Genomic DNA, 10,030 nt, shown 5'->3' on the forward strand with positions numbered 1-10,030 from the left:
GGTGATAAGAAATCCAAATGGCACACAGGGTTTGTGATCAGGTAGGTGACATCGCCGGTTAAGTACCAGTTGTAATTCCTTAAAATGCTCAGGTAGTTCACCGAGATCTGACCCAGTTGACCCACCAGGTGAGTTTACTTTTGAATAAACCTGGGGACTTTTCCACTGAAATAATCAAAGCAAGTTGTCTTCATTGTAGGAACACTGTGTTTCTTACAGCACCGGGCTTAAGTACTCAAAAGTGCTTCACTGTCAAAATAATCTTCTGTAAAAGGCACAAAAGCAATTTCTGCAATAAGATTTCAACAGGAGACTTGATGACTGTGTTTCATCACAGAAGAAGCTTACAGGAGGATTATGGTGAGCTGAAAACATTTCCTACAGTCAAATCAACAAACCATCTTTAATGGAAGCACTGGTTGTCGCTTGTAGAGTGTATTTATGAGGTATTTCTTCATTTCTCCAAGCTGTTTTTAATGTTAATGTTTAGTTTGTAAAGTAGGAATATAAAAACCGAGAAATGTATTCTGTGAAATCTATCAGAACAGATTGAATTACATAATTATAGAATAAAATTACTATTTTAGGTACAAAATCATCCAGATCCAGCAGAACAATGCTGTCCACAAATAAATGCACCACTAAAATAATGAACCAAAATGGTGCCACTAAATGTTTTCCTACTGTATCAATGATGCAACTTTCACCAAATAATTTTCAATCAACGTTTGTCAGAATGATATATATATATAATGATATATAGATAGTTTATGATATAACCAGATATTTCTTAATATATATGTTTCTATCAAGAGAAGGGAAAAAGAGGGAAATGTACGGTGGCCCTGAGGGTCAAAACACAACAACATTTCAGAAAACGCAGACATTTCAGAAAACACTACGACATTTCAGAAAACACAACGACATTTCAGAAAACGCGACAACATTTCAGAAAACAGGACGACATTTCAGAAAACGCACCGACATTTCAGAAAATGCTACGACATTTCAGAAAACACAACGAAATTTCAGAAAACGCATCGACATTTCAGAAAATGCTACGACATTTCAGAAAACACAACGACATTTCAGAAAACGCGACAACATTTCAGAAAACACGACGACATTTCAGAAAAGGCGACGACATTTCAGAAAACACAACGACATTTCAGAAAACACAACGACAGAAATGTTGTTGTTAAACATGGTTAAACAGTTACATGACGTGGTTATGTGTTGCATATTTTATTATCTATTTATCACAATGTGTTGATGATGATTCTCAGTCACCCAGGTAATCATAAGAGCTTGAATAAGGGCAACTGGACTTATTTTTGGATCTCTCATCCGAAAGGCTTCTTCGGTTTGCTATTCAGTTCAGTTATCTATCACAATCAAAGGCTGAAATTGACTTTCAGTGATAGTGGGACAATAAACAAGACTTTTATAATGTATAAAAACACGTTAGTCCAAAGCAAATGACATGAAATCGAGCTTCTCAAACTCAGACGAGCACATCAGATTTATGTGGCATCATATACATGTTCAGTAGACTAAAATGGATTTTTTTGTTTAAGTATATGTTGATACAACCAAATTCCCAATAAAGCTCTTCTCAGTTACATATCTCTTTGTGTCTTTGGTCAGACGGCTAAACGAATTGCCCATTAGGAGTACATATCAACCCATGGTTGTTTAAAACATTTCCAGACTGTTGCCGTGCACCTCTGAAATGCTGCTTTTATAACCACAGCGTCATCCCATCTTTCAAGAAACTTAAAGACAACATCTGTGCAGTGAATTCACTTTTACTTACATGTACAATGATCTTCCACAAAGAAAGTTTTTCACATTTTCTGAGTCCACAGCTTTGTGGTACCAGACATACTTCAGCAATAACTCAATTGCCATCCCGTTCATGTACAAGGACAGTGGTCCAATTAAATGGCCAGGCGGTGCTAGTGGCCTGTCTGTCATGCTTTTATTTTTAGACTCAGCTTCTCTCCCTGTCTGAACAGTTTGTTTCGTAGAACAGACCTAAGGTGTCTTCCATTCTGAGAACTACCAAAAACACTATTCAGCACAGCACCGAGACTGTTGTTGTTACATTTTAATAATTTTAAATGTGATACAACTCCATTACAGCTCCATTAATCATCAATAAATAAAGAAGTATACCATTATACCAAGTATACCATTATAAGACTTTTTCATCCGGTCTTCACTCCATTATTATGATGACTTTTTGGTCTCTCTTTTCTTTGTCATTTCAACTGACCTGACAGCTTAACAAAGATACACAAACACACACTATGTACGGTGGCAGAAGAAGTGGCACTTTTTACCTGAGCTAAAGTAAGTCTGATTATGCTAGTTCTATCTTATTCATGGATTAAATCTTTATTTCAATAAAATTACAGACATTGACTGTTTAGGGTAAGTTATAATGAAGATTATTTCAGATAAATATTGTTTTATAAAGACAAAGTTTTGGTATGAAAAGACTTGTGGTGTGGTGTGATGGTTTTAGTTGTGTGCATGGCCATGCTGCCAAACAGGCCGACACAATCTGCTGCAGACACTCAGGACAGTGTGTGTTAGAAGGAGGGGAATTCAGATCAAACCTCGAGGAGGAGTTGATAGGGATGGCTCAGCATTTTAAACCTTTCAAACTATTTTTTTTTTCCATCCGTGATTTGCATTGATTCTTCAAGTGTATATTGAATTATGTAAAAAAAAAACATAGTCAGGTTTGTAACAATCTGTTAAGGGAAATGGGAGGGTCCTGTGCCCCTATACCACCTGTGATTTCAACCTATGGTTGCAATTCATTTCACGTCATGTCAACACTTCTGACAGCCATTGATTGTGAGGTATGGACTTCTGTTTGTTACATATTTTGTGATGAAATTGGGCCATGTTAGCAGTGAAATGCACCGATGTGTTCGCCACAGGGGGATTATGCTGAGCCAGAAACTGTGTTCAGCAAGAATGAGATGTAATGTTGGATCATAATTCTCAGTGATTTTATTGTTAAAAGCAAATACTGTCACATTACATGTAGTTATTTGACCCTTATTCTTTATGACATCACAACTGATAGAAGTATTGAGTTAAGGATGTGAACACATTCACTGTGCACGGGAAGGAAGATGCACCACGCAGCAGGGATGCAGGCCTTATCTATTGGAGCAGATGTGAAGCACAGAGCTCTATAAGTGAATGTTATCCTTCGTGGCCATAAGAGACCTTTGTATCAATGACAGATGAAAGCCTGAAGCTGTCTTCAGAGAAGAAATGTGTAAATCTTCTCTGAAGATTCAGCCACCTCTTTAAAATGCCTCCCGCTGTTCTGTTATTACCAGGGGCATAGATTTCACATTTGTCAAGGCAGAAAATAATAGCTTTGAAAGTGTTACATTCGTCCGGGATGAATGAGAAAAAGAAAAGCTCTGTTAAAATGTGCTGACTGTGGGCGAGTGCATGCTGCCTCCTACAAGAAAGAGGACAACCTTTGATTTGTGTCCCTTGATTCAGTGATCACATATCATGGATGATGTTGTGGTGAGAAGAAATAAAAGCAGGGGTGCAGATGGATCCCTGAGGCATCCCATTAAGCAAAGTTTATCATCATTCCTTGAGTTACACTGGTTTCAAATGCACTGCTGCCTATTAGGTGCCTGGGGATACATTTTTCAAGTCTGAAGTTACACCGGCCTTGAGCAAAAATGCTTGAAAAGAGGAAAAATCTATTTTTAACACCACATTTACCATGCTCAGTAGAAAGTAAAGTAAACATTCATCTCCTGTATGATAAGCTAGAAACAACCTTTGGACAAAAAAGGTCTATTTAGCCAGCTTGGAAGGGAAATGGGGGAATCATTAGGCTGCAGGAAGCTGGTGCTGAAGGTTGGCAAGCTCCTGCAGAGTTCCACTGAGGTCGGGAGATGTTCTGTAATTTCCGACCTCGAGCTAATCTGTGCAGCATGCTGTGTGGTGAGAGTAAGATTTCTACCAGGAGTGGAGGGGGGGGGGGTGATGGATTTGTTGCATTTGAACTCCCTCATGTCTTCCTTGTCATGTCTGTAATTAAATATGTGCTCCCTGGGAGACAGTGGGGTTCTGAGTAATAAAAAGCCTGCTTTGTGAGCTTCCCACTCTCTCTCCTCTGCTGTTTTAGATTGTGTTTGTCGGCATAGTGACAAACCCCCAGACAGGCTTTATATGCAGTCTCAAAGCTTGTAAACTAAATCTCTATCAGCCAAGGACTATATCTGCTGAAACTACACCACAAGCTTCCATACAGCTGAATAATCGTGTCTGATCTTAACTAAACAGCCTTCACAAGCGCTTCCTTCCAAATAGCTTTTAAGTTGAAATAATAGATGGGAACATTTTCTATATTTACAACATACATGGTACATTTTTTCACAAGAGGTTGTTTGATTGTGCGTGTTTGAAGCTCAAAAGGAACCTCGAATGACACGAACCCTGTTCAGGTCATCAACATAAGAAGCATTACAGTGATTGACTGCTGACTCTCACTTCTGCATCTTTAATTGTTTTCTGTTGGTATTCTTGTTTGTAATGCAGCCCTGTTGGATTACTTTTTCTCAAACTAGGTAGGAGTTGGCCGGGAGAGATTTTTTGGATCTTGACTCATTCATATTCTAAAATTGTTTTTCCACAGTAGCACTACAGTCCAGGGAGGTGGCATGATAATGCAAATGTGTGCAGCATTTGCTCCAGACTTCTTGCACGCTGCCTGTATTACGAATAAGTCTTTTTGGAGTTTGGCATGTCATTTCACTCTATGTACTGTGAGAGGATGATACCCTACGTTGAACTGTACACACGCACTTAGCATTTGGCATGTACTTACATTGAAAATGTGTATAAATTACACACGAAAAGTGCTCAGAATTGCTTGGTCTGTATATACAAAGCCATGACATCATCATTGGATTTTTGTTGAATCTCCAGAAGATTGCAGAGTGAGATCTTGAGTGAATGTAGCTGTTATTTTCCATGGAAATGTGCAAGTGAGAATGTGTGTGTTGGGTAGAGTTGCTGTTTTATACTTTTTCCTGCTGACCAGTATGCTTTTTACACATTTGTTAATGTTGTGGACACGTTGTGGTATTGATACCTATGATTGCCAGTCTCCCCTCCAAGCATTTCCAGCTTAAAACGTGCATCTCCAGTACAGATGATCACTCAGTGAAAGTGCATGTGCATGAGTAAGTGCAGCAATAGAGAAAGGTGTCAGACCAAAAGATCAACAAATATTGCAGGTTTATGTGTGAAAAGAGTTCAAAGTGCAAGTTGAAGGCTGCGTTATTTACAAACTATATACATAATAATATGTGGAAAAGTGCATCTTAAAACTCGTGTTTTAAGTTTTTCTAACTTTTCTGTATTCATCTATTTATTTTTTGCAACTTTCATCACTTTAGATACCTTGTTAGTGTTAACAGAGCTATTCTGGCACAACAGCTAGCTTACCTACCAGGGTGCAAGTCGTGCAAGTGGAGATTCTGTCTGTAACACACATCTGCAACAAAGCACACAACCAAGTGTTGGGATCAAGTTAGACAGAAGCAATGTGTACCATGAGATCTGATGGAGTTTCAGACTGGAATTTAGAAGCCAGAAGCATGTTAGACTGATGGCAGACAACTTCTTCTATGTTTACATCGTTAGCAGCCTGTCAGGACACGTATGAGATGGTGAGATAAATGGTGAGAGAACCGTGGGATAAATGTTTGGAGAACAGATCCAGGGAACTGTGTGTCTTCTTTTCTCATCTTTGCTAATTTAGTAGTTTGCCTTTCATTTGTCTTTTGACTTGTACATATGTGATAAAGCCCTGTGGGTAACATTGGGAAAGCAGTGACCAGATTTGACTTCTTTACCTGCAATCTGAATGAAGGTAATGTCTGCTCTAGAGCAAACAGCACTGACAGACACCACTGTACTGATGGAGATTTACTGTACCTTTATTGATTGATCGATTGACTGCTTTGGAGCATAAGCTGAGTACAAGTGAGTGGATATGTCAGTTTTGTTTATGTTCTCCTTCTTTACCATCTCAAAGCTGCTTCAAATTTGTGCTCAGGATATAAAATAAATGCATTTTACTTGATTGTGATGGTTGAAAACTTTATCTTATTTACCTTACACTGACCAATGAATTTAATGTGTTCTCCTACAAAATTTACAAACCTTTGAATGGTCAGCATTGAGTTTTTAACAAGTTACTTATTTGATATGTTTGGAATACAGTTATGTAATGCTCACTTAGAAATAAATGACTTAGAAATAAAGAGAAGCCTTTAAGTTTGACAGAAATACTGCTTTGATTTATTTTATGATGCATATTGATTTTGACTAATATGGGAAAAATATATATAGCCTGATATTATATTGTTTCTTCTTTTATGTCTATTCCAGGCCTGTTTGTTGCACATGTGCATTAGCATGCCATCCATGTGCACAGCTGAAAAATTCATGTCTAATGTGCTGAACAGCAACTGCAGTGTCTGTCTCTGTTTAATATCGGTTCTTGAAACCTTAGCTGAGGCAGCACTAAAAGGAGGCCTAGATATAAGTAGAGTCATGCTGAGTTGAGCTGTACCATGTGATGGAAAACAGCCAAAAGCTAAAGCAGACTGACCCAATACAATGCCTGTTAATTACACATTTATAACACAAAAAACTCTGATTTAATACATTTTATATTTACTCACTACACTTCACTTTAAGTTTAAAGAGAGGGCTGTCCAATATTTCCTAAGTTTTCGGACTACCTGAAAGTCTGTAATTTAATTAATCTTGGCATTGAACACAGAGGCTGCTCAGAATGGTCTTAATGTAACTTAATGATGTCAATAGATTCATTCTTTGTCTACAAATGTGCAACGATATATGAAATTCTGCACCTGGTATAATAAAAGATGTATAATTTATCTACAAATTTGTAACAAAATGTGAAATACAGTACCTGGGATGCAGAAATGATTAAGTCACAGCAATGTGTGGCTTACAGTGCCTAACTGGCTTTTATAACGGGCCATAAATCTAGTTTTATCGCTCCTGCATTCCTGAGGATAAATGTCCTCTTTACAAAGCAGTATTAGGTATCACTGCACAAACACAAAACCCACGTATCTCCTCCATCATATGCATTGCTCATACAGTATCTTTGTGATCCGGGTTGGGAGGTTTGTTGTGCACTGAGAGTTCATCTCGGATTTCATCTGTCTTTCTTAACAGCACAAGACACAGACGGTTTCTGATTCAGGCTTCACCGACACTGCTTTATCAGGATTTTATTGTCAACAATATCACACAACAATAACCATGTAAAACTGTTGCACATCTTTGGCACAAACTCCTGTCTAGAATTTAGATGTTCTACATTCACAAACATATAGACCCACCGTAGATCTTCGTTTTCATCTGAGTGTTAAATGAGGTCTGGCTTCTGAGATCATATTACAGATCTTATATTTTTGTCTGTTGTGTATAAACATGTGCAAGGAAGTGGAATACATTCCCCCACAAACTGTTGATGCTTATTCCCCCATCTCAGCTTCCATCAGACTAGATAATGCACACTGGTTCCACTCTGTTGCTGTTGAGATTGCAGTTTCGACAAGAAGGAGAAAAAAAAACAGTCTAAGGAAATTCAGTGTTTATCACATCTGCCCTGATGCCTGCTGTGTAGAAACGTGGTTGATGTGTTTCTCCGTATACAAGCTCAGGCTGTTTATCATAGTTGTTTTTATGGTCTTGGGTTTGCGTTGCGATCTGTGACTGAGACAGTCTCTGAGCCCTGAGCTTACACAGCAATGAAATTGTGTTTATAATGTCTGTTTTGTTTTATTTTGATTTGAACACAGGGAATATAACCTGTACGGCCTTGGAATAAAAAATGCTTGTTGTGCTTTTGTTTATATTTCTGAAATATTTAGTGAAACTAAGGAAATTGGCATTATTTTTCCATTTTCAAGATAAAGAAGAATAACAGCAGCATGGATAGCCCAGAGGCACTTTTGGACCGGAGAGTTCTTGGGACTCCATGAGGGTAGTAATTGTAGACCGGAGAACCCCTCTGACAATTTTTTCCCTGTTAACATTCAAATTGCAAATTATCATCATTGTATTACTTTACCTATTAGACATTTGTGTGAAATATGTTTTGTGATGTAACAGTCATCTTCATCCTTTTTGTGAGGATACTGCGATGGAGAGCTGAGTCTCCTCTGTCTGGCATGTGTGAAGTATGAGGAGGAACAGCAGCAGGTTTACGAGCACCATGCAAGCTAATTTTGACCAGGGAACGTCGTTTTTTCAGTATTTTTGTTTTCAAAAATTGTCTGTTAAGTCTGGAAGTTATTTTTTTTAATACATCTTCATACATAATTAGGGAAATATGATAATGTGAGCAGCACAATAAGATCATTAAAGTAAAATCAAACACCAAATGCCAGTGTTACATTTGTCAATTTAACTGCAGTCAGTGTGGAATAAAAACTAGAATAATTTGCAGTTTTTACCTGAAGTTTATCAGCTCTGATTAAGAGCAGTTAATAAAATGTTTTAAAGTCATCCTTAGATATGATTTTATTATACACTTACCAGCCAAACAGAAATCTGTATTTTTGCAGTCATTTTAGAAAGCTTTAAAGCACCTTTCGTGATACATTTATGCAATTGTTCAGAAGCATTTTTTGCAGACTTGGGTCGATTAGATTATGGATTGTTTAAGCAAGACTCCCAGAGGGAAAAGGAACACTATCAATGGCTTACAGCAGACTTAAGCTTCTCCAAAGATACATGAAAACCTTTCCACAGTGGTGCTGGGTGCCACATACACACCTCCCAGATGGGAGCCTGATAAAGGTGATGGGCTAATTCAGCTCCTGTCAGCACAGACATAAAACAGAGAAGAAAACACATATATATTACTGTACTGCTGTGTACTACATACAGATATAATGTTGTGGAGAAAAGAGTTGGACTCTTATAGGCGGGAGCCTCGCCCCTGCTCACACCACAGTTAAAAATATATAGTTTATACAGTGCTGTGCAAAAGTCATGAGCCCCTAATCATTACTTTTCATCTTTTGCTTCCAAGTAGCCAGACCTTCTTGTTATCTTTTGAAGTTGTATTGAGCAATAGTTCTCAAGACTTTCTGAAGGTCTTTTAAAACTTTCCTTTGGACATTGGCTGGAGCCAATGTTTTTTTTGTTGTTGTTAAGCCACTCAACACTGACCTATGAATCATTCAAGAATAAAAAAGTAACCTCAAGGTATGGACCAGTGTTGTGACTAGACAAAATAGACAACTAAGCAGAGAGCTCATTTTCTTAGGCAGTTTGATACCAGCAGTCTGTCACAATGACACATTATTTGTTCCCATTTCTTTAGTTGCATCTATGAAAAACAACAAAGATAACAGAAAATAGGATTTCTGCAGCAACAAGGTGATTCCCAAAGTTGGCATATCTCAGCATGGTGTGCAGTGTGTCCTTAAAACATTTGAGGAAACTGGACAAGTGGAGGACAAAAGAAAAAGTGTCAGGCCTAAAAAACTATCTACAGCAGATGAACAGGATCTGAAAGTGATGTCCGTAAGAAAGAGGAAAAAATCCAGCTGTGACCTGACAGGACCTGAGAGATGCATCTGGACCTTCAGCTGATCCATCTACTGTTGGCCCAAGCCTCATCAGAAATGGTCTCCATGGAAGGGTGGCTGTCAAGAAGCCATTCTTAAGGAAGGGAAACAGGGAGAAAAGGCTGAGCTATGCCAAAGGACACAAGAAGTGGACTGAAAATCAGTGGCAACAGGTCTTATGGAGGGATGAATCCTCCCCAGAGCCCGGACCTCAACATTATTGAAGCAGTGTGGGATCATCTGACAGAGAACGGAACAAAAGGCAGCCGACATCCAAAGAAGAGCTTTGGGATGTCCTTCAAGAAGCCTGGAGAACTATTCCTGAAGACTCCTTAAAGGAATGACAG

This window comes from Leuresthes tenuis, unplaced genomic scaffold (genome assembly GCF_036924035.1).
Source record: "Leuresthes tenuis unplaced genomic scaffold, fLeuTen1.0.hap1 SCAF_11, whole genome shotgun sequence".
NCBI lineage: Eukaryota > Metazoa > Chordata > Actinopteri > Atheriniformes > Atherinopsidae > Leuresthes > Leuresthes tenuis.